The following is a 26,620-nucleotide window of genomic DNA, read 5'->3' on the forward strand; positions in this document are numbered from 1 at the left end:
GGCAAACTTAGGTCACTATAACTCCAACCAATGCAGGCTCTTCCCATTCTCACCACCAGACCCCATCTGTGCCTAAGTATAAATGGAAGGGTTACCTATCATGTTACCTATCACCTTTCTTCATGCAAATATCATTTAATGTATTCTGAAGACTATATAACTTAATAATTCAGAAATTAATCTAAAATTATGCTTATATAACACATACCATATTAATTTACATTCTTACTGCACTAGTCATACAAACACATACAATAATTGTTGCTCAGAATGCTTTTCTCCTGAGAATTATGTTACACTTGCACTCTAAATTTAAAGGCATTCATAAAGAATCTGTAAAATCTGAGCCTGTAAATAGGCTGTAAAACTAGCCTATTAGTTGGTCTTCTTTCCCTCATTGTTAGATCAACACACAACACAAGACACTGAGGACTCAGAAGCAGTGAAAATTTCAGTGCTTGCAATCCAGGGAGAGAAGCAGAACTGCAGAACTATGTAATTACAAGAAGAAAGAAGAAGTACAATTGAAAGAGTCCCTATTTCTGACACAGCACATCTCAGAAGAAACACCAGCACCTGTCACAATTAACTGTGTGGTGAGGACTTCCCTACTGACACCGTATCCAAGAGATGTGGATTTTTCATCACATAGAATTTCCATTTGCCTTCTGGAAAAAGGAAGAAGAAGGAGGATTGAATTTTTTTTTCACAACGTTTTATAATTATTTAACTCCACTAACTGAAAAAGTTACCATTTACTTATTGCATTGTTGCAATTTAGGCACTAAGAATCCAAAAGCAGAAGCCCTTGCTGCTTATCTGACTATTGGGGCTGATTTGTTCCTGACAAAATATAGGACAAATGAACATACTGCTAATGCATACTGTGTTAATTATTCTGCAGTGCCATGTAGTAACCCTGACGGAAGTTCAAAGGAGTTGTGACAGATACGGATGGAAACAGTAGTATATATAGTTTAAATTTGCATTCAGTCATTTGCAGCTATAACATGGGAGAATTGAGTTGCAAGGCTGCACTGCTGCCTAAATGATCACACATTATGCTACCAGATTAAATACTCTTGTGAGATAAAACACTGTAGAGGGCTGAAGTTCAGAAAATCAATTTCAACACTGTTTTGTAAACCTCAGTACAGCTCCAACTCTCTGTTATTGATACCAATTAAATGGACCACATTTACATTGCTAATCCACGCCAGGCTTAAAAAGTCAACCAGTTAGTGCACAACACTGAGAGCAACGGAGGGCCTGCCCACACTTACAGACAACATGTTGCCACAACAACGCTTTAATTTAGAGGAGGAAAAAGTACTGGCCTCTGGAGTTGTAAGAACCACCCAGAGACAGGAACTGTGAGTACATAAATAAGCAGAAGCAATTCTATGAGCCTACACAAAATGATTTCCAAAACTCATCCTCCCACATCTTTACCAAAAAGCAGCCGGGTGAGCTGAGTGGCAGCAGCCAGTTGCTGTCTGGGACCCCTACAGGGTCCTGAAACTGGACCCTGCAAAACCCTGCTCCCTGCTCAGCCCAGCTACCTGGACATCCATGCCCAGCCTACAGCCCATGGGACACAATGCTGACCCCCAAAATGCCCAATACAGCTTGTCACCCACTCACCCTATAGCATCCTTTGCCCCTGGAAAAACTCGGCTGATGCTGCCTCGCCCCCCAGGGCACCTTTGGCTCCCACAAGCCCACAGCAAGTTGTGGATTGCAGTACAAGAGGGGTTTGATGCTGAGCCTCTCTGAACACAGCAGATCCCACGGCAAACTCCACCTATCAGGGAAAACCCAGGGTCAAACCACTGCAGCTCACACTTGCCAAGCTGACACAATGCACTCCTAAACACAGACACAACTAAGCATATCAATGGTACATATAAGCTTTCTCAGTAAAAACAGATCTGCATGCATTTACAACATACAGCCTTCTGTTTTGATGCTGAAGTTTTGTTACCTCCCCCACACTCCCTGAAATAAATATATTTTAAAAATTTCTGTTGACTTTCTTCAATCATTAATCACATTATACTAATAAATATTCTGACACTGACATTGTTTAAACAACCTCTTCTCCACCCAAAATCCACTGGCAAAATCCACATGTAAACTGACCATCACATAACCCTGCTTTTGAATGCTAATTGAAATCCACTTCCCCCAGCCAGCACAGTAAAGAGCTACTCTTTGGGAGGGGGAGTACAGAAAAGAAATGAGAGAGGGGCCTTTGAGAGGAAATAAAAATAGGATCCCTTGATCCCACCATGACATGGCCCAGACATTCTCCCTGTGGGGGAAGACAATGTTTCTTACAACAGTGAGAGTTTTTATAACATTTTCTTCTCCTTTTTTTCCCCTGTGCAACTTTGCTTCCTGAAGAATGCTTTATATAAAAGACATGACATTTGGCAACCCAGCTCTGCTGCTTTGAGAAATTCTTTGGCAAGCACCCTACGTGCTGACTGCATTAAGCACATCAGTTTATTTATTTATTTATTTAGGCAGAAGTCAGAAGGAGCAAGCCATAAAATTAATACACAGCACAGTATCACTTCATCCAGAAAAAATGGAAGAGGCGATGGTGAAGGAGGAGCTGGAATTTCTTCTTTTGAGAAACCTCATCATGGGAGCAAAAATGGTTCTCGAACCTCCAAGTGTTGTTGCTGTTCTGGAGCATACACAGTGATTCTCAGATCTCAAGGCATTTAGGGAACATCAATTAATTAATTAATTAAGACTGGATTCCACATCAAAGGCAGGTATCATTACACATCTATTTTGCACATGGGTAAAACGAGCCGCAAAGTGAACCTAAGCTTTTCTCGAGGCAGGAAGCACTGCCTTGCTCCTGCTGAGGGAAAGCCACCCTGCCGTAGCGAGCAGGAGGGCTCAGCACTGGTCACCTGCAGACCCGCATTTTCCCCCCTCATACCACGATGGGAAACAGAAAATAGAGATATTTCTACATGCCACCAAGGGTGCAGCCCATATCTGTGAGGCACAAGAACCCATAAGCACTGATTTCCTTTGCTTCGCATCGTGTGCCCATGACATACCTCAGCACCATTAGCAGCAGGTCAGGGACAGCACTGTGTATATACAACCAGGGTCATGGGCTTGGAAAAGCAAAATCTCCAAGGGTCAAGGACGCAAATGAGCAATGCCTGTCTCCTAGTCAGATGCCACATGCTGAGCAGAAGTGCCTTACATTCATGGTTTGGAGTTATGGACTGATTACAAGAGAACGAGATGCTTCTCAGAAACAATGGAATATTTTTGTTCGTGATCATCATTAGCTCCATTTATTTACACCAGGAACCAACAAAGCTTGGCAACACACTGCCAGGGACACCCAGCCACAGCAAATTCACAAAATCATGAATTTTTCAAGCTAAACAGGAAGGAGAGATGGGAACTGGAGAGGACATGACATGCCTGCCCAGAGACAGAAGCTGCCCATCCCACAAGCTTGGAAAGGTAAAGCTCCTGCACTTACCACATATCCTCTGGTATTTTCAAGCTAAACTGCTAGCAGCAAAGTTTGCCCCAGTCTGTCCAAGGCATTGTTTAGCACACACCCCAGAAGAAATGTTGAAACCTTTACCTGTTTTAACACTGAAAAGTGTTTCCCACACGCAAGTCTAGAAGAGACAGACGTGTTCTCATCTGTTGCATGCGCCCTGATGTAAAAAAGAAGTCTAACTTTTTTCCTAGAAAAGAAAATCTGGCACAGCAATCTAAACCTGCCTGGTGTTTGCTAGAAGAATATGAGGACAACTGTTTTTCTTTTAAATAAAAGTCTTGCATTACCCTCCCTTCCTGTTCTAAAACTTCTTCCAAGAATTTCTTTCCTTCATTTCTAGGCCAATTTTTATGATATCCAAGTAGTTATCACAACAGCACTATAAAAGCACAACTCTTCAAGGTTTATTCAGAGCAAACAGACCTCAACCAGACTGCCAGTTTTGGCATAAGTTTGGCATGACCAAGGACTCAGTACAGTAAGATACAGAACTCAGCATCAGTTAAACTGTACAGCAACCTCTGCCAATCATCTGTCCTCAGTGAAACATGCACCAGGCTCACCTTTGAAAAAGATTCAGGGATCTCAGCACCAAAAAGGGCCAAATGCACACAAATCTGTCCACAAAGAAATCACTTGCAAAATTCCCCTCAACTGAAGCAAGGAAATACCAAGCCTTCAGTAGCACCACTCAGTCATTCTCTTCATCCTGAAAACAATGCACTAGCACTTTAAGTGGGGATTTCAAGCTTGGTGAAATGAGTTACCGATGCCCCCTCAAGATACACACCTTGGTCTACAAGCTGGCTCTGAAAGTATAGGCCAAAAGCAAGCAAGGGAGACTTCAGCACAAGTGGTTTCAAGCTATGGTCTCATTAGCTCGACACACAGGCTTGAAAGTCCACATAAAATTTGAAGTCAAGGGGTTTTGGATCTGTGTGCTACATATCAAAATACAAAGGTGCACACGTTGTCCCAATGCAAAATTTCACACCAGAACATTAATAAACACATATGTGTTTAAACAGAGAAACAAAAATATATTATCCACCAAACACATCTGTGATGGCAACTTAGAGGAACTATCATATTTTAGCACAGACTGGCAATCTCACTAGCTTGAGGTGAACAGTACAGAGATGCTATGAAAGACAAAATTACACATCTTCAAACTTACGTACAAATATTTTACTTGAAAAGACTATGACAGAGAGAAAAGACTTGGAGGTAAAGGGTAGGAAAAGGATACAACACACGGGAGAGGGACAAGACTGGGTTGTTTTTAGCTTAACACTTGCCAAGTGAAAAAGCAAACATGAGTCATAGTAAAGGTAACTCAAAGTGTGATGTGACTGCAATGGAGAGCTGAGCAGACCACACTGCGTGAGTCAGCAGCACAGATAAAAAGGGTGATAAGAAGCAGCAGATGGGACATGTCTTTACTAAAACAACCCTGCAGGACACAGGCCTTCTTTGCTCTAATGAAACGGCTGTGCCAAGCTGCCACACGCTGGCTCGTACACTTGCCATCCTGTGAATCAAAGAACGCCACGCATGGTTAGAAAAGCAGCAGGCAAACAGCTGCCGACAGATCCACAGGCAAAAAAAAAAGCACTGAAAGCAACGCAACAGCACCGCCCCGACACTCACACACCCTGACGAGTGCCTGGGACACCACCCTCCAAACCACTCAGGCATCGGGGTGGGGAGGAAGAGAAGAGGGGAAGGAAGCTGTCACTGGGATCGTGGCATTCAACCTGGCCGTCAGCCAGCTTCTCCCTTCCTGCGAGTCAGACTTGGCTTTCCTGGTGGGTGCCGAGGGCAGGCGGCTGCAGTATCCCCCCAGCCCCCTTCTGGCTCTGCTGCATGCAGCTGCAGAGCCCGCAGGCAGCTGCGGCTGGACAGCTCGTACGTGTCTCAAGAAGCTGAAAGGGCAGCTGGGGCTACTTGCAGAGCTAAACTCCAGTGGACCTGCAGCTCAGGTGGCTTTGCAAAACTCACCCTTAAAGCCCCATCTTTTTTTTTTTTTTTTTTCCAGGGCTGCAAACCCTGTTTTGCTGCAAGAGCAGAACATTTAGCGCCATGTTCTTGGGTAGCAGATATGCAAGGCCACGTTACCTACAAAATCCGAATGCTGCCCTGGCCACATAAACAACCTGCAGTGGTGGTTCTTCACTGTCAGGATCCCTCCACTTCTGAATGGTCAGGAAAGATGAAGGTCCTCTGTCACAAGCTCAAATGAGTACAGAGACAAACATAAGGCAAAGCTCAAACCAGCTTTCATCTCACTTCTTGGATGAGGTAAAATTATACCCTGCCTGTAAGGGGCAAGATGGAAAGTAAAATGCTCTATTTTTAGACACGAGATCCTGCTTCATCAGGTTCATCTAATTTCTAAGAAACAAACTTTGGCAAAGGTCTGCAGCTGAAGGGGATGAAACATGACTTGTTTAATTTTTTTTTTAGTGCAGCTCATAGCATGACTAGCATAAATCTGAGGAAATCTGCTTTAGCCACATAGACACACCAGCTGTTTTATTTGGGATAGTCCCTATATTTTAGCAATATATATAGAAAGAGAGACAGAGTTTGCTTTCCCAAATTTGTCCTGCCAAAATATGCATGTTATGTCCAAGCATTTCAATGGAGTTAGAAGGTTTGTCTATTCCTCCTGCTCCAAACATTCTTATTTATAGATTTCAAAATTTGACAGGTAAGTCGAGGAAGAGCAGTTGCTGAGCCTAACACACTCTGCACAGCAACGGATCTGTTGCAACAGATTACAGGCAGAGAGAGAGACAGGCAAGTGTTGTACTTTCCTTCTTTACACAAGTCCTTGCTTTCAAATGCAGCTTTATGGAGATAACGCCAGCAAGGGCTTGTCTAAAATAAAGCTAGACTGACAGCCAAGTCTCATTGCAGCCCCACAGACAGGAGAGCTTGGCTCTGCACTTTGGTCATGCACTTTTCTAACCAAAGTGTGTATATTCCAAGAAGTAGGTAGAGGAACTGCTCCCTCACAGTCATCAGGAACATTAGTGAAGGGGGAGGGTGGTCAGCCTGTATGAAAAACAGTAAAGTTATTTATTTCCTGACAGTTTAAATCTCATCTTAGAGGCTTCATTAGCTGATATTTTCTGGCCTGCATGCAGTGGAACTCCTTTTGTTACTCACTCACAGAAGGTCCCTCTCAGCTGCCTGCAGTTAAGTCTCTGTGCTCCTGGAATCCACCCTGCCCTGCCCACCATTCGCAGGCTGTAGCAGCCAGTGAATCAATCTGCAACCACAAATTGCTGTGTTGGCCTTCCCCTTGTAAGTCTACAAACATACTCCTGATTACAGCATCCACTAGCAAGCTGTTAAAAAAAAACCAAAAACAACCAAACAAAAAACCCCAAACAAACAAAACCCCAAAATACAAAAACAAAACCAAAAAACCTCCAAATACAAAAACCACACCTCCAAAAGATAAATGGACAGGATTCATGGAAGCTGATGCACAACTTCCCCCCCACTCTAATCTTTCCATTAGCCCTTGAAGGGTTTTGGCCATGCAGAAACACCCCCATGCTCATTTTCCTGCTGGGTTTCACACTTAGTGATTTTCTTTGAATTCATGATGCAAGTGCTTCTATTTCTTCTGCAGATGATTCCTGAAATCACTGTGCAATTTGCATGTGGACATACAGTGTTGACTGAGCTGAACACAATTAGTAACAAATTGTGATCAGAACTCAGATGCAGACTCAGTGAGGACTCTCTCGACCTCCTTAACTCCTACCACAGTGCTCTCAGGCCCCCAGTGCAGAAAATGCTAATCAGTGACAGATGGATGACAAACCATGACTGATAGCTCTGCAAAAAGGTTCCTCATCTCCCAGCCACAGCCCCTGGCAATACTTACACTTCTGAGCATCACCTTTCAAAAGGACCCATCAGATGTACCCTCTTAGCTGAGCTCCAAGACACAGTTAGGCAAGGGTGACACCCTGCATCAGAGGCAGCTGAGGATGGGCATCAAGCTAGGAGAGGAGAAGGAAAAGGTAGAGGGAGGTACATGAGCTCTGTGAGGGAGCACAGAGCTCACAATGCTGAGAGTTAACCAACACAGTACATGTCAGGAGCAGCAACTTCTTCCCGTGCATGAACTCTGGCCAGGAGCAGTGCTGGGAAGAATGCACAGCCAAAATCAGATTGAAGGAGATGGAAGAGGGGCGAGCACCCAATACTCCACCCATGCCCATCTCTGAAGATTTATCTCAGCACCACATCATTTATTCCTTCCCCAATTTCCAAGAACTGGCTTTTCTACGCACACTAGAGAAAGAAAATTAGTTTTTCCAGCATCTTTCCTTCCAGCTCGTGTTTGCAAAGCTCTCTGAGAAGAAAACTGCCAGACCCCACAAGTGATCAGTCTTATCACACTTGATCCATATGTGCCTTGAGCTTGCTGCTGCCCATGGGACCAACAGCCATCACTGCCATTTCCTGGAAGAGATTATGTAGCATATCAGAAACAAAATTACTAACTTTATTCCTAAAATCTCTCAACATTCCTCAGTCTCAGTTTCTCATTTACAGCTGGATGAATCCAAAAGACAGAGTCACTTTTGCAAGATCCAAGAATGTGACTGGGAACACAGCAGCAAAGCCTCAAGCTCTGTTCCTCTCCTCGGTCTGCTACACAACCCTCTTCTCCCCCTCTGGGATCAGTGGAGATGATCACCACCTTCTGCATACAATATATAAGTGATTTCCTTCTCATGCACCTATGTATGTAAATTAAGACATACTCTAAACTAGGCTATGACAATGTATAATACATTCAAATATAGTATCTAGTGAAATTCAGGGTTGTTTGAGCAACATTTAGAGAAGGTTGTGTTTCCTGCTGAAGTCACAAAGAAAATCAAACCTCAAAACTGCGATCAGTTACTGACTATACTTCTTAAGCCAGGCCTGCCAGACAGCCTGCAGCAGCTTGCAGCAGCAGAGTCTTCTTCCAGGCCAGAGAGGGTATCTGTCATGTCAGTGCATTTAGCAGGCTGAGTTAAATAGCTGGTTCAAACAAAAAAAAGAAACTGGAAGTTGTAGATATAAGGAAACAGGAGTTAAAATAATTTCTTAACAGAAGTGAAATGCAAGAGTTCAAGATCTACGATTCCCAAAACTCTTATCTAAGATACTGTGACCAAAAAATCAAATTTGACTTAAAAACTACAATTAACTGTTCCTTTTAAACATTACTTAATTTTAATGCAAAACAAGTTGAATTTTTTTTTTCTTCTCCCCTTCTATTTCTCAGCTCCTATTTTAAGGAAGCATTTAGTTGCATGGCAGAAATGTTTCAGAATCTCCTTTCTGGGCATTTTTGTTGAATGTTTATTTTAATGTGAATATAGCCTGATACAAGTCACATGAAAAAATCTAATCTAGTCAGCAGTGAACAGAAAGCACACCACTGATTTAAAAAAAATTTAAAAAACTAGAGGCCCACAGAAATCTGTGTTGGAGGAGATTAGTGGCAGAATATCTGTAGAAATACAATGTAGTAAAAGTTTAAAAAAAGATATATTAAATTATTTCAAGTACTGAAAGCATTTTCTTCTTTAAGGACTATAACTAAAATGAGTAAATGCAAAGCAAGATTTAGAAGCTGATGATTGCTGATTTTAGTCACAATTGAAACCAGCAATTTAAATCCCCTGAAGAACCTCCACAAGAAGAGCAGTGCTGATTTATTTCTTATGAGATGGGACACTCAAGATCATGAAGAACATTAGTTTTCTGATGCAAAGCAGATACACTGGTACAGAAACAAGTGCACACTGCTATTCCATATTTAAAAAGGCAAGAGACTAAAATATATGCACATATGTGCACGTGTGAATACGTGTCCTCATTTTGTTATCACACTCGATCAGGACACAGACCTGCATAGCAGCAGACTAAGAAGAGGAATCTCTTGCAAAGAGGTAATGAGCAGCAGCTCTCGAGCGCTCAGGGCAACTCTTCCAGGTGCAGGAGCACCAGGAGTGGCTCAGCAGCAGGTCCCCTGGCACAGGCACAGCACTGCCAGGCCAGAGCTGCAGCGCCAGGGACACGAACACAACTCCTTGGGGTTACTGTGGATACTGCCAGGATTACGATAAGCCTTGCTAAATCCATGCTGGACACATGGTGACTCTGCACCATCCTCTGCCAGTGCTCCTAGGCCCAAGATGAGGGCGACAAAACATTCCTCAGGACTGTCAAGCCAGAGGCTGCACTGAGCAGGACACAAGCAGCCTGGCTGCTCTCACCTGGATGCAAACTGGCCCTCCCAACTTGGGGAACTCTCCTAAGGGTGTTCTGTAGCAACTCCATCATGCACCTTGTTCTCATGCATCATAGCACCACATGAGACCTCCTCTTCCCTGTCATGCATAGCGACAAGAACAAGGGAAACTGTTTCAAAAAGAAAAGTGATTTTTTTTTCTATAGCAGAAATGGTTGAAAGATTTCAGGGGACCTGCAGAAACTTTTGAAGTCATAGAAGAGATCCTCCAATGAAGAAAAAAAGGAGGAAAGTGTCCATGGGGAGACCACAAGGCATTTCTTCAGGCACTTAATGTAACATTAAGACAACAGAGAGTAACTGCTGTATAGACACCAATGAGGTAATTAAAGCTTCTTAGCCTGCTCCCTAGTCCACATAAAAGAAGCACGCAAGTGCATGGACATCAAGACTGAAAACACAACATCTTGCTTCAGTTTAACTCCCGTGCCTCACAGAGTACTGCTGGCTTTACTACGGCCGTGCTATGTACAATCAATAACAGGTACTGATCGTGTTTGCACAATATTTCAATAAGCAAAGTCAACCAACATCACTTCCTCTATTTCTGTAGAGAGTAAGATATTTACAGGAACAGCCTTTTGAAACGCTCCAGTAAAATTAGCTTACTCAGATTTTTTTTTTAAACTAGAACAGAGAGCAGAAGGGTATCATCATCACTGGGTTTTGTGCATAAATCAACTGTCTATTTACCACTGGTATGTCGCAATAATGAATTGCCACTATCTCTAGAGTTATTTGCTGGGTTATTAAATTACCTAATTACCTAAGTCCACAGAATAAAAAAAAAAATTAAAAATAAATATATTAAAAATCTTCATTATTTCCTGGGAAACGACCTTCAGAAGCATGTATTCCACCTCCTTCCCCAAAGCAATGCCCAAAATATTCCCGTAGGAGGTTTGTCTGTTTTATAAAAACCTCCAGTGATGATGCTTCCACAGCTTTCTCGAAGGCAAATAACTGCAGGACCAAAATACCCTTATAATCTTAAAGCTTTCTTAAATGTTTACCTAAGTCTTGCCACCTTCATATTGAGCCCATTTCTTTCAGACCTAACTCCAAGCAGTCAGGCTGCACAGTTCATTCCCCTCCTCCCCGTAGGAACCTTACACATACTTGAACACTACTATCATGTCTGTTACTGGCTTTGTCCCCTGTAGACTAAACAATCCCCATTCTTTCATCTTCTTTCCCAGGTCATGTTTTCCAAATCTTTCATCATTTTTCCTGCCTTCTCCCTGGACCCCATCCAGCTGGCTCTTGACTGTGTTGTGCCCCAAACTAGATGTTAAACCATTTCAAACACAGAATGGAGTGGAGGGGTTTATTTTGTGCCTGTTCTTTACACACTCTAAAACAGTGCTTTTTTGAGGAACATGGATGGGGAACCCTTGTATGACTGTATGACACCTACGGTCTCACGTCTGCGACCCCTTTCCCTCTCAGATGTGCTGTCCTGCGCACATGGACCAGGCCTGGGAGGATTCGAGCTGGGACACCTCCCTACAGCCATGGTCACCAGCTCCAGGGTCAGAACCAAAGCAGGCAGGGAACCAAAAGAAAAGTTGCCCACTCAGCAGAGCACTGGCAGCCCAGGTGCCATGGGAGAGGAGAGAGGGACGTGTCACAGCTGGTTTTCTCTGCTGGTCTGGGAACCAGCTGTGATTTTTTTACCACCCTATTTAACCAAACCAGGCCAAACTGCTGCTCCAACGCAGCCCAACACCAGCTCACAGACCTTCTTCTGTAGAACCAGTACTGAGTCAACACCATTCTGTCTCATGCAACTGGATATTTCTATCTCTCTATAGCACTTCTATGTTTGTATCCTGGCTGTTTTTCAGCGTTTTTTTCCCCAGGTTATTCCTCCTGTTAGCCAGGGCAGCTCAAAACTTTAATCCTGCCTTCCAAGGAGCCTGCAGCCCCCCTCCACACTTCTTATCCCATGTAAATTTAACTCTCTGCTCCATCAATCATTTCAATAATGAAAACAGTGAGTATTACCAAAGCCAGGACAGACCCCTGGGGAATCTCACTCACTCCAAACTTGCAGTTTAACAGCAAACCATGAATAACTACTTTGACTAGTGCCTGGTGAAATGCTGTGCACCCACGTTACAGACCAGCTAACGAGACATCCAGCCTGCCTCAAAGAAAGCTGTGTTAGAAAGCAGCCAGAGCCCCCCATAAAGAGGGAGTAATTTCAGTCAGACAGAGGGGTCCAATTACACTGTCATAGGCACTGTTGGAAAGTCTTTGCTAAACACTGCCATAAAAATGTAATGCATGCTGATAGGAGAAAAACGAGGGTTGATAACCAAGCTTAGGATGACAGGAAGAACTTCAGCAGAACTGAGACAGCAGGAGCTTCACTTTGCTTCCAGCAAAAGAGAGACTTGGAAGAAGCAAGCTGAAACACGGAATAAAAATTACAGGAATTTTATGCCTTCCATCAACTGCTGCCGACTTTGCAGTTAAAGAAGATACTATCACACAGGTATGGTTTTGTTTGGCTTTTTTTTAGTAAAAACAAAATGTTTTCTTAGCTCTTCCAGATGTTTTTCCAAATTGCATTCTTTACTGCTCCCTTACAGCCTATTCTGCTCAAGGATCACAAATAAACCAGACAGATAGTGAAGACCATGGTTCCCAAAACCCTGATAAATGCTTTAATCAACCACTGAAAACATCCCCAGCCCCATGCTACCACTAAGAGAAGCAAATGGCAGTGGCTGGTGCCTGAAACAGGGAGAAAGGGTAAGTTCCATGGAGAGTGAAAGGTGAGGCAGCTTTCCAACACTGGCTCCCTTTGCTTGCCAAAATAGCAATGCCCAACCCACGCCTCACTCCTACTTCTGTGGAAGATGCACTTGCTTCCCAGGAGAGTTTACTCTCGCAATGCAGATGTGCTTCACTGAGGCAATCACGCTCTGTTGCATAACAGAACACAGAATTAAACAGTGTATGCTGTTCGGTGCGTTTTTAAAATGCACACCACAAGTTACTGTGGAGTTCAGTGATGGTGCCAAGAGTGTTAACACAATGATGTTAGCAGGGAAGAATACATCATATCCTTCCTACTCCCACAGCTTACTCGAGTCGTAATTTTGCAAAATCCTTTTGTACTTGTCAGTAAAACACAAAGTCAGACATCTGTGTGACATTTTGTTTGATCTTTGGTGACTGTGGGCATCGTCACCCTGGGACCTAACACACCTGCACCAGTGGCAGGCGCAGGGATGGGAAGAACCTGGCAGGTGACTGCACCGAGGTGCTCGAAGCTGAACCCTTCACCCCATGTCCTACAAAAGAGGGGTCAGAAAAATAAATAAATAAAATCACAAGAAGAACCCAGAACCAATCATTTCCAGTCTCCACTGTGATCAAGGAGGAACAGCCCTGCAGATGCTTCCCTACTTTGATTGAGACTATACATACATTTAGATTCTTCTCTGTTTCCAAGAGCTGCACAATGCCATTCCTCTTCAGAGGAATACAGGTCTTTTCTAAAATATATTATGCATAACCTAGTTTTCCACAGCAGAAAACTCACCAAGGGAATACTGTTTGCTCATACCAGAAATGTATCCCAAAATTACAGTAATTTATAGCCTCATTTTCATTGACAAAAGAAATAATACCATTCTCTTCTGACAAATATCAGTACACTGAAAAAGTAATGAATAAATGTCTATAAACAGGTATCAAATAAAGCAACTGTCAATCACTGCAACAAAACTTTAATTAAATCATATGGTAAGCAAAAAAAATAAGTAAAAACAAACCATATAATCTGAAATCAAAATAAAAATCTGTCTGTCATACCAAAGCACAATTCAGAGCACTAAATTACCATAACCTGCTAAGTGATTGGTCATCTAATTGTTAATTGGAAAGTTCCAAGTTTACAAAACAAAGACAAACATCCAGATTCAGCAAAGTACTTTGGCATGTGCCAAAGTACATCTGTATTTTAGAAACATATCTTATGTGTCTGAGTTTCAAACTCTGGAACTGTTCAGATACACCTCTACCATGATTTTTTTTTTTTTTTAAGAGACAGAAAGTGATCTGCACTGTTCACATTTTAGTATTACAAATCAAATCAGCATTCAGCTTCAGCTGAATACATATTTCTGGAGACACATCAGAAAGAAACCTGAGGATTAGTCCTAACACAAAAGGATGAGGGAGTTGCTTGCTGTCATCCTGCCAATTTTCCAGAACAGAAGAGTTAGCAAATGAGGCATAAAAGGATGTGAGCAAAGAAACTCATACCTGCAAAAAAAAATGCAGAAATATCAGGTGTGCAAGAAAATGATAGTAAGTACTATCAGGCCAAATCACAAGAACTGCTGACCAGCTGAAAGTCCTCCTGGCCTCAGCTGGAAGTACTTAGCACCCTTAAGGTTAGTTAAACTTAAAAGCCATCCTAAAGTGATGCTACAAGTTAAATTTGAATATTCAGCACTAAACTTTTTAAGGCCCTGACCTTCTATTGGAATCAATGTAAGGCAGCAGCACATTAAAGAAAATCTTCCTGAGTGTCTCCCTGTCTGTTACTGTTAAGAAATTAATACAGTCCTCTCTCTTTTATTTCTTATAGTGATAGCGGTAACAAGCAACATGCAATATACCTATGGTATTGTTGTAGGGGAAAACCCAAAAAGTTCCCATTTTGCTCTCAAAAAAATCTCTCATCATGCAGCTGGTTGGCTTTCCAAGTAGAAAGACAAAGACGGGGCACTGCTGAAGTGTGTGGGTGCACGTGCACAGGTGTGAGGCAAGTGCGGAAGAAAGAGGCGCACATGCGATAGTGCAGATCTCTGAACAGGAATGCAGCTACCAACCCCAGCTGGGGCAGAGGGACAGTCGTCTTAGAGGAGGGTTTGAGCCAGCTGCACACTTCCATATCTGCCAAAGTGGGCTGACAGGTTTCGTTTTCTGGCAAAGACTATTTCTGGGGGGAGGGGGAAAGCCAAGGTGGGGAGGAGGAGCTTCACACCTGCCTGGGGACAACTTTTAAGCGATTATAAATATATAGGATTTAAAAAAAAAAAAATTACAAGAAAAATAATTAATTAATTAACTGAAGAAAAAAAGGTTTAACTTACTGAATAAGACACCACTTTAAGAGGTTTCCCCACTTTCCCTGCTGTAAAGCACTTCAGAAAAATTCAGCCACTGAGCTACTGCTTTTCTTGACCTTTTCACTGAAAGAGAGCAGAGTAAAAACAGGAAAGAGCTAAAATGATATGCATTAAAGAAGTCTTTTGAGTCAATGTTGCAAATTCACTCTGTGTCAGATTTGCCCATATAATGCTTGCTAAAGACTATTAAGAGCAGCAGCAGTCAAAGCAGGCGTGTTGCCTCTCAGCTGTTGCAGCAACACCGTACATACCATATGTAGCATTTGCATCTGGTGCTGGTTTTCCACACTCAAAAGTTCACTTCATGTCTTTTCATTAATTTATAATGCCCTGAGCTCCATGCAGATTTTCTTGGCTGATTTCCCTTTTCTTAACAATAATACAAATAAACATGGAAATAAATCTATTCTTTGAGGAACCCTTCCACTAATTCTGTTCTTTGATGGTTTGGTTGATTTACTACGGTGAGGAATCAAGAGTGAAGTGGATCGTAGCTTAATACTGAGTGTGGTTAATCTTCCCTTTGCATAATGCTGGTACACTATGGCCCAAATACCAGAGATTTATTTGATGTGTACATGCTTTCAAGCATTAGTAAACGAGTTGCAGCCCATTATGAAAGGAGAGCAGATCCAAACAGTTGTGAAGCTCTTTATGTACTAGATTGGCACTGTCAGTACAATACACTTACATCTGTGTGTGTACTAGCTTTAAAACTTTGGACACTATTTCATGACAAAGTATCATTTTTTAAACTGCAACTAAAAATATGGCTGAGATCACTTCCCATGACCTGATGCACTGTTGTCTGAATCACAACAAAACTGAGCAAGAGGCAGTCTTTTTCTTCTTTTAATTGATTTTATTCCTCGTAACATAACCAAAATGAGGAAGAACATACACTGGAGCCTCAAAAATGTACAGACATATTCATTCCTACAAAAAGCATCTCTCACTTCTCATTTATTTTTCTTACATTACTTTGAAGAAGATGTTATAGAACACACAGAAGTACTCTATGAAACATCACTGAATTTTTTACTTTACTAGATTTATCAAATAAATTACAATTACATTCTATAACTAAAGTTACATTCTATAACTAAAACATTCTTCTTGACAACTTTGTTCCTTTAGAAGCTGGCCTTAAGAGCGAAGTATTACCTCAAAAATTTATTTCAATAATGGAGTTTTGAGCAATGGTAGAATGGTAGAAATAGTTTCAAGAAATGGTCATTTCAAGAAGTGGAAGAACTTGAAGTGCACAGAAGTCACTTGAATGTGGCAATGCTTCCTGGATAAAAGACCCAGTGTAGGTGTACATTATTTTAACACACACAGGCAAAACCCACCCAAACTGTAATGTTAGGTAGCAATATGTCATTCTCGCAATATGGTGCATTTTTCCTACCTAGAAGAATAATGATCCTACACTCAGGCACCAGCTTTAGAGCATGGTACCTAATTCCTTGCACTCTCACATACATATGTGATTTTCAGCAAATCTCCCAGTGTTTATACTACATTCACTGACCCCCCACATAAGGCTACAACTGTACACCAGCTGTCACTGGCCTAGATTTTATCGTGTCCTGGGCTGAACACTGACTTGGGATGACTCAGAAACAGTTGCCTCTGTTTTTTCCCCTGCTTAATAAATAAAGAAGCCACAACAGAGACAGAGAGAAATTCAGAGCTGGAGGCAGGAAAGACTGTTCAGACAGTAATTCCAAAATCTCATCTGTAAAGGTGTAGAAAACGTACACTCTTGGAGCAAGCTCTTCAGATAAAGCCTCAAATCTTGGTGGCAGTTATCAAATGGACATAAAATTATATGCCTACAAAGGAGGTGCTGTGAGAACAAACACATCAGTGACTGAGAGACGCCAGGATACCACAAAAAAGTAACACAGTAAGAAGAGAGGATGCCAATGTCTCAGATAAGCAGTTATGGCCATGTTTACTTAAACTGTTCTGCTGAGCTGTTCCCGTTTCAGGCAGAAAACTTTGATATAAGGAAGAGACTTGCAGTTCTGTCTTCATATTTTTTTCCCTTCAAAGCATGAAAGAACTTCCTTTTTCAAAACCAATTTAACAAAGTTTACATCCAAACCCTCTCAGTCCCAAAAATGTCAGATCTGAACTCTATTAAAAGCAGCAGTTAGTGCAGCCAAATGCTCCACAGTACATTTAATAGACTATAATATTTCTAATGCCTTACTGCCTGAAGTCTATGATCTGGAAAACCAGCCAAGCACACCCACCCAAGAGCAATGACTGCTACAGGGAAAAAAACTCTTATCTCCCTGTGGTCCTCTATCACCACTGGCATGAGCAGACCAGAGACTCTCAGGCTGCAGACAGTGAGCATACAGACCACCTCTCTGGCAAGAGGAACCCCAAAGGAAGCAGACAAATTAGAAACGGAAGTTGTGCCAAGCATGTAAGCATAGAGCTACGGTTTCAAACTTCAGGTCCTGCAGTTTTATGGACGTGTTTTATTACTTGATTTTATTGGACCCTTCTCCTAGCCTACTGCTTCCCTCATATCACTTACAGTTCCTCCCATCCGTTTCTGCCTCACATCCTTCAGGCTGGAAGATTGCCCAGATCAGCTTCTCCAGTTCAACCACTAACTCCCTTGACACCAGTGAGGACCAGAGTAGACATCTGCCCTGAGCTCAGGTATGAGCACCCTGCACACCCAGCAGTACTTTCCCCTGGCTGGCCTAAAGGATGCTTGGGACAAGCATTTTGATGCAGATTTAGCAGTTGCCAGTTGTGACACTGGAAAATACAGTTCATGCAGTCTCCTGAAAAAGCCTGTTCTTCCATATAAGGCATATGTGTAGGAAAGTAAAATAGCTTTCCTAGTAAGTTATGCAAAGAGAAGCAGCTTCCTGGTACCTATTACAGCTGACTGGGAGCTAAAATGGTACTAATTATACTGTTCAGTTGAACTCCAGCAAGGTTCCATGAGCCCTAGTATGAAGAGCTCTGCCTAAGCAAACCTGCCAGTTGGGCAACCATGTGTGGGCAAGGCCCGTGACAGGGGTACCCAGCCTGGCACGTCCTACTGCTCTTCCTCTGTCACCCTGCACCACAGCACCCATGGCACAGGACAGGAGCAAGGCTGGCCCCATCTGAGCAAGAATTTACTCTCAAATCAGGTTTCCTAAGCATCAAACTGGCTGCTGAGGAGCATTTTCTACTCTTGCCAGCCTGATTGCTCAAGATGAAGCAAAGGCATGGATGACTGCAGCTCATTCCATGTCATCACACCAGTGGGTTGATGTGGATTTGCAATGAAGCAAGAGAGGCAGCACGCTCAGATATGAACCAGGTTGAACTTTTAGGAATAGTTTCTCGTGTTTCAGGCCCATCTACCAAGGGTGCAGGGGAGTTTTTAAAGAGCAGTCAAAAATAGCACAAGAAAAAGGGAAGGAAAAAAAAATTATTATTTGCCTATATCTAAATAACGAAATGAGGCATTTTTCACTTCCATGCTTCAGTATCTCAAAAATAGGAAGGGGAGTGTTATTATTTACTACAAGGTATGAGAAATGAATGGATTCCACGAAGTACCAACAGTAACACTTTATTCTCTTTCATAACAGAAACAAGCAGAAAACATTTTACTCCAAAGGATGAGTTTTCCAGAAGGCTTTCAAGTTCTCTGAAAACAGCCATAACTATAACACTGCTCACAGAATGTTTAGTAACTTTATCAAAGATGCTGTCTGTTAAACATTAACTTTTATATAGATTCACTTAGCTATCCTATTGTATATTCAAACTCAGCTAATTTAACTACTTTATTAGATCAATAAAAAAATTTGGATATCAACAACTGCACATATAGTCAAAGAAAAAGACAGAGGTCCTAATTGATTCAAACTTGACAGGGAAAAAACAAGGCAAAATGACATAAAAATGAAACAGTATAATTAATATTCTAAAAAACAATTGGCATCCCAAAAAGATAACTTTTATGACCTCTCTTCACCTGCAGAAAGGCCAAGCAAGCTTTCAATCTTTTCCACTTGCAAGGCCCCTCAAGTTTTCACGATAAAAGTGAAGCCCACCAAAGGACCACTGCAACAGCTGACAGCCAGCTTGGCTTTGCTGAGTCCCTGCTCTTCAGAGGCAGGCTCCAAGTCAACAGCTTGACAGTCACTGGTCACTACTGCCACCACAGAGTACAAAATGAAAACCACCAGTGCACTGCAAACCAACACTGCCACTCACAACCTCCAGTGAGGGCTGCAGCAGCCTGCAGGAGCATTCCCACCTTTATGCACATGCGGTGCAACGCTCTTGTATCCCTATCAGTTATCCCTAAGGGGCAGCATTCCAAAAGGATAGAAAAGTTTAGGTAATATACATTATGCAACATTTGAGTTGTATTTAAACAAACTCCAGGCCTAGCAACTAATTGTCTTGTTTTCCAGGTCTGCTGAAATTGTGCAGAAGGTGAGCAGGCTCCACAGGCAGCCCCCACATCCCTCATCCCTCCCTCTTTTGACCCCATAGCTCAGCTGCACCACTGGCATGGAGCATCCACAAGCATATGCTCTCAGGATAAACCTGACCCTGCAGCAGCACAGAGCAGCAGAAAAAAAAACCCATAAGGAGAAGCTGCTGCTGTGGCAGACCAGAAGAATTAAAACCTGGTCACCTGCACCCAGGCAGTTCCCCATCTCTGAACAGCACAAAGGCAGGTGAGGCCCTAACTTTCACAGTGTGATGTGAAAGAGCCCCAGCACTCCCATGATCTACCTCCAGAGGCTCCAAGATGTTCCCCCAGGAAGGACATCTTCCAAGTTTGAACCCCCTGCTCCCAAGGGTTTACATGTAACTATGTAGTTCTGACCAGAGGCATGAGCAATTTATTTCTCCTTAGACAAGTGATGCCAGGAGAAATTATCTCTGGACTGAACTGCTTGAGGCTCTCTGGTCCTGCCTGCATCTCTTCCTAGCTGCTCCTCAATTTTTCCAAAAGGCAGGGTAATTAACAGCACTCGAGGGGGCACAGTACTCGGGTAACGGGCTTTGGTACTTCACATGTATTAATCAACAGGACAGCAAAAATGGTAAAAATAAAATTCTGGCTCACAGTTCTGACTATAAGATTTTAAAAACACTAGCTATGAAATTCATGCTCCAAATGGCTAAAGATTCAGCTTTGAAAGCAAATATTTAGTAATTATTTAGAAGAGGAAGGTTGTAGACAGTTACACCTCAGGGTATTTCCAGAGATGACAAGTATTTTAACATGCAAATTCACAAATTCTGCAGCATACTGAATTTGAATATCTACTGTACATCCTGGCCATATACCACATTGCTAATAAATACCACAGTGCAAAATGTTTTTTTTAGGACTACCTATATCCCTAGTTACCCATTAGAATGCAGTTTAAACAATAGTACAAAAAGCATGTTATATATGGCATGTTTTGGAGAAGTCCCCATATGCTCTGCCAATAATCTGTGGATTAAAAGGGCCCTGATGCACAGTAACACACTGGCCACTCACAGCTCCATAGAAGTTTATTCCATTCACCATGACAATTAGCTGATGTTTAGGCTTATGTCACAATTTTTTAGTCACATGTTTATGTTTGGTCAGCTCAAACATACAACTATTGGGGTTTAGGGTTTTTTTATTTGTTCTCATTTCTTTAAAGGTATGATCCTAATTTCATTAATTTGCACTAACATCAAGGAAGCAGGTTCAGACACTAAATCAGAAGATGTTATTTTAACTACTTACTTCTATGTTCCTTTGAGCAATTATACTATAAGTTTTTAAAATAAATTAATTTAACCTATTATTGTACCACTGGCAGTAGAAGTAGATGATACTCCGAGAAACAGTTGAAGAAATAGAGGAAATACAGGATGTAAAAAAAGTAATTTGTTTCAGTATGATTACTCCCATTTTGGGCAGTGTTTCTGGGCAGTTCAAAATCAAGACACTTTTCTAAATTTTGGCATGAGGAACAGGCAGTTGAATAGATCTATACAATCACCTCCAGCAGCAACCCATCTTGTAACAGGCCAAAGTCTCAAAAGTATTTTATTTTCTTGGGTTTTATTTAGAAGAGAGGTCAGAATAGTCAGGCGAATAGCTGGCCATAGAATAAAATGTCATTTACTTGTTATAGCCTATCCTAAGGTGTAGGAGGCTCACCTTCCACTCTGTAGCTCTAGAGGCTCCCATACAATCACCAGCATTTGTGCCTGGGCAAAATGACTTCAAAATAACACACTGGAATGCTTCCCAGACAACATTTTCCATTCCCTCTGTACATGCTGTGAATCACCTTACAAACTACACAGCCCAGGAGAGTAAGATCTCCAATGCATTCCTACCTTAGTCCATGTCTCCTTTGTGAAGATTGTGCCTAACACCTTTAACAACTCACCAAAAATGCCACTGGCATCACCAAGGGGTCAGGAGTATGCCTGCTCTGTACGTGGCAGCAGGGGATTTGCAACTCTTAATATAAGTGCTGTTGTTCCACCCTTTTTACAGGAATGCCAACAACGGCCAGGGATCTGTGATTCCCCAACAGCCTGGTACCTGCAAAAGGTACCTCAGAGAGGATGCTCCCATGTAGGTTGCCCCCACTGAGACCCAAAGACTCTGCTGTCATTCCAGCGAACTGCCCAACATTTCCTCCTGCCTGCAGAGGCAACACACAGCTAAAGGGAGCTGCCTACACTTGGCAAAGCAGAATGGTGCCACTTCCACATAAATATGTTGCAGCAGCTACAACTACAAGTACATAAATATTTCAGAAGCTAAAGTGTACTCTGGCTTGGTTGGTTTTTAAATACACACCTGTCTTTTTAATTTGTCTGGTAAGCAGTTTGTGCAGAAAGAAGCATTATACAGTGCCAAACTATGCTAAAAATTCCATTTGCATTGTAAAGATAAAAATTACCAATCATCATCTGAAAATGAGAGAGTCTGAAAGCACAAGACATATTTTTGATGGGAAAAAGTGGTCACAGCTACCAAAACACTTTCAGAAGGGAGGCTGACAAACTTTTCCTTCCTGTCCCAAAAATTAAAACGCCTTTTACTAGTTTGCATATAGCTAAACAGCTAAAATCAAACTGGTGCAACCAATACTACCAGTAAAAAGCCAAAAAGGTACTCTACATACTCCACTAAGAAGGAATTTTGGAAAGCAATGTACCTATCCGTCCTACAGCCAGCTAAGTGACTTACCAAATCATCTATACAACAACTGCCAAAAGCCACAAAGAGATTTATCAGCAATAGGGCACAACCGCACCAGCACTGCACTGCAGAGAGCGAGAGATCAGAAACATTCCTGTTCTTTCCGTGGGCTTTGTTTGGGATGGCCAAACTTTTCACCAGTCTACATCTCTATTTTGTATCCTCTTTGAGGGATGTTGTGAACCCAAAGAGGACACAATCCTTGGGCTCCATCATGTAGGTAGGCTGAAACTTACTTGTACGTGAAAGGCTGTATTCTCCTGGACTCACCACACTGAACTACAAAAATCGAGCAAGCCACAACAAATTTATAGTAAGGGATTGTGCACACAGATGTGGGAGAGCAAGCTTGCCTGTTAAAAAAAAAGGGACTGTTAGTACTATTTTGTGTTTAGAAAAAAAACATAAACTGTCTTTAATAAAGTAGCCTATCGACAAATCTCAACTTTACAGAGGGTAACTTACAGTGCATCTCAAGCAAGTTTGAGACTGGTCACCAAAGACTGTACATGCCCATGTGTCTTTTCTTGAGCTCACATCCACTCACGTATTTGTTCAAGAAAATCCAAAACACTTTGCAGCACTGTATTCTTAACCTTATTTCAAACAGTCTTCATCAAACTGCAAGTGGGGGAGGAAGGGGGAAGACAGAAATGGCAAAGACATTTCTTTGCTTCCAACTTTCCCTGCAGAGATATTACCAAAACAGGATATAAAATGTCTAATCCTGAAAGGTAATTTTGTCACAGTTTTCACAAGGTTTTTTTTTTTTCAACATATATGAAGGGCTTTATAACTTTGTTGTCTTTATCTGATCAAAATGCTATCCTTCCTCCTGCAGCCCTGATATTCTTTGTGGTGAACTGTTTCAGTATCAATATTAATATTCAAATGTCAAGTTTGTCACAGTGCACTTCCTGTATTATTTAAAGCATTCAGAACAATTATTATCTATGAAATATGAAACAATAAATTTTTGCTACCTGCTTACAATTTCAGCAGCCCTATCTAGGACAGAAAAGCACTTGTATTAGTCACATGGCATTTTATACAGAAATGCAGCATTCAGCTTTTCTAGCAGTACTTCTGCATTTCCCCAAATTGTCTTTTGTTGTTTCTAGCAAAGCTACACATTTGTTCTTTTTCTGGAGCACAGCCAGCCCTGAATATCAATCAAATTTACAGTATTTGGTATTTCAGGCATATATTCTCTAACTGATAGTGACTTTTACATACAATGAATCCTTCAGCTTCGTGGGGTTTGGGAAGATTTTCTTTTAATAGGTACACAGTAGTAATTCTGTCTTCCATCATTTCTATTGCTCTTAAAAAAAAATTTGCCTCTTTTTTTTCCTGTTTCAGTACTTAGTTGAATCTCTTTCTTTTGTAATTACCTAGACTGTGGTCACGCGTTTTTGGCTATAAGGGGTATTTTTACTGTAACACGTAGGTGTCTTCAAAAGCAACATATTTTAGAGCTGCACAGCTGAGAATGCACTGAACTGTCACTCCTTTCTACCGAGTTGCCAAAGTTCTGGAGAAACTTTCGTATAATAGCACCAACTTAAAATAATGAATACATAATAATCCACATACAGAAAGGTGCATGTTAATTAGATACATTTTTCTCCCTGTCAAAGAAGAGTTTCACGAGGAAAGCATAAAAACCACATTGAGCCTTCCATTAACAGGGAACACTTTAGGCTATAGATCAAAATGAAGTATCTCAAACAGCTTAAGGAAAGCTTTATTTTCAGTGTTCAGCTTGATGGTGCCATAAAGAACTTCAGTACCATTTCACAGGTCAGTTATTTCCTCCATTCTCCCCTACAAAAGTGAAGGGTGACTGCAGAATATGCATGCTTCTTTCAGTCTTAATTCACTCCAAATCTGAGCCAAAGGGGTCTGATCCTAACACTCCAGAAGTCAACAGGAGGAACGCCAGTGGGAACAGGGCCTAAAACAGCATTTCTACAGTAGTCAACAACTCTGAGTTATATAAATACTTCCTAATATATCAATACTGACTGGTCATCTACGTTTCCATTATAAGCTTTGTACTTGGAGATGGCTGTATGTTGGATGCTATCCATACTTCTCCACAGCCAGCCAAAAGGAATTGTTTTTGAGTGATACAAGGCCCTCCCTCTCCTCCAGAGACCTGCAGACAACTAACAGAACCATAATTTTTCACACAAATCAACATGATCCTACCATCCCTAGGCTGAATTCCAGTTTACCTGGAATATACCTTATTAGATATAATGTACTTTTGCAGAGCTGTTAAAGAAATCTTTGGTTTTGTTTCAGGAAATCAAAGCCTACCAGATTTTTCATGTAGTATGTCATGATGTCAAATAATCAGGCCTACAAATAGAAAAATCAGGTGTGAACAACAGCTTCTGAATATGTGCCCCGCAATTCTTCTCTACTTTGTTTACAGTGCATTGAGAATTATAAATTTAGTAAGAAACAGCAATATCTAGTATACCAAAATAAGAAGCCTGTCACAAATGCTTTTGAAAAAATACCAGGGGTAATACTAACATCACAAGCATTCTTCCCTCTCCTATCAAGAAAACCAACCTTGAATTTGATCTCCTTGCGCTCAGAAGAATGTCTGTTTGTCTACAGAGCCTCAGCACTATTATAATTGAACTCATTATTTTAATGAGCATGACAGAAGACACAGAAAAACAAATTCTGTTGGACAATATGAAATTCGTACTAATGTTAATTAATTCACATTCACAAGATAAGCTGAAGCTATTCCAAAAAAGCATTATGGTATATTTTGAGAACAAATACTAGGAGCAAAACACAAAACTTGGCTTAGTTTAAGCAACCTACCAACACAACTTTATGAATCTTTCTAAAATTAAGCTGGGTCTTTTCTCTCCTTCCTGCTCCTGGAACGATACTAATTTAGGCCCACCAAACTGCACTGATGAAGAACCAGTTCTAGAAGTAAATATTATTTCTAAAGAAATCAATTATTAAGGGTACTGATTTTTAAAAGCAATGTGGGTAAAATGGCAGTGCAACTGCTTAATGCATTGGTTGAGAGGTTTAGCTGAAGGAATGGGCACACGTTACCCCCAGTTTTTACAGTGAAGCATGTCTGTTTCTTCGCTTGCCCTTCCAGTACTTCTCTGTATATACTCATTCATCTTCAAGCCTTCCCTGGACCTAAAGCTGAACGATGCAGTGGACAGGTATTTGCAAAGTGGTCCTATCACTGCACCCCTGAAACTCAACAACTTCTCCATGCAAGATATAAACCTGCTGAGAAGAACTTGCTCAGAGACTGCAGAGCACGCTGCTCTGCAGAACCTGGGGCCAGAAACAGCGTGGTGGACACCAGTAACACAGCACTAACCAGGTGAGGTGGGGTGAACTCTGTGTGGAGGCTTATAGCATGCTCTCTTCACAGCTGAGGTGTTTCACTGTTTTTTTTTCCCAAGGTGCAAACACGCAGAGTTTATACATTTATGTTGACAGGTTAGCAGCTTTGCTCTCAGTAGTAACCACAATTTCTTTTGAAGTTTTTAGCTGAAGTTAAGAGACGACCCAGGTCAGTATTCACACACCACACACCACAGCTTTTCTCAAACACAAGAAAAACCCAGCAACAAAAAGCCCAGCTACAGAGTAAACACCACTTACACGCACCACAAAAGCTCTTATTTTCCATGCCCATCCAAGACCTCAGATTGTCCTAAGACTGAATAGTGGCTCTCCACAAAGGATCTCTGAGCCTATCCGAGTTTCTCAGCTCCCTGCCAACCTGCCGACTCCCAACAGCAGGGCATTGCACATAACAGAACTGCCCTCAGCCAGCTACAGCAATGCACTCAGCATCCAGACAGCAGCTTCTTTTCATTCCATACCTTCTTGTACAGGCCTTTGTAAAACACACACACAAAATCTTTACTAGTATGGAGGGAAATCAGTGGCTACAACTGCAAAGCGCCGTGTTGCTAGCCAGAGACGAGGAGCACACAATCCAATGCTGAATGGCTGCCAGCAAGGAGGAGTCCCAGCTTAAGGCCTCAAAAGCGTTTGGAAAGCTGCTGCCTGGCTGATTACGTCCCCATGAAAGGGTAAGGCTCCAGAGCAGTGTGCACAGCAGATTAGAGGCAGGGCTCCCAGCAGTGCCGGCAGGAGCTGCAGAGCTGAGCCGCCAGACGCAAGAACTCTGCAAGCGTACCCTGGTGCGTACTCACACGGCAACGCGCCACGAGGACCACTGCCCTGGGAAGAATACCCGTGAGCAATGGGACTGCATCCCTGGGCAGCCATCACAAATGGGTGCTCAACTCCCT

At 41.9% G+C, this 26,620-nt stretch overlaps 1 protein-coding gene across 5 annotated transcripts in view; it reads right to left on the reverse strand.

Annotated features, from left to right (window-relative positions):
- ATXN1 (ataxin 1) overlaps positions 1-26,620 on the reverse strand; it is a 362,359-nt gene that overhangs the window by 170,389 nt on the left and 165,350 nt on the right. For 4 of the 5 annotated variants that reach the window (XM_058831292.1, XM_058831293.1, XM_058831295.1 and 1 more), the window contains one exon: positions 15,005-15,103. The exons of the other annotated variant lie outside the window; for it this stretch is intronic. The gene's annotated coding sequence lies outside the window, so the exon portion shown is untranslated. The remainder of the gene's footprint in view (positions 1-15,004; positions 15,104-26,620) is intronic. 5 annotated transcript variants of the gene reach the window in all.

The sequence above is a fragment of the Poecile atricapillus genome, chromosome 2 (genome assembly GCF_030490865.1).
Source record: "Poecile atricapillus isolate bPoeAtr1 chromosome 2, bPoeAtr1.hap1, whole genome shotgun sequence".
In the NCBI taxonomy this organism is placed as follows: domain Eukaryota; kingdom Metazoa; phylum Chordata; class Aves; order Passeriformes; family Paridae; genus Poecile; species Poecile atricapillus.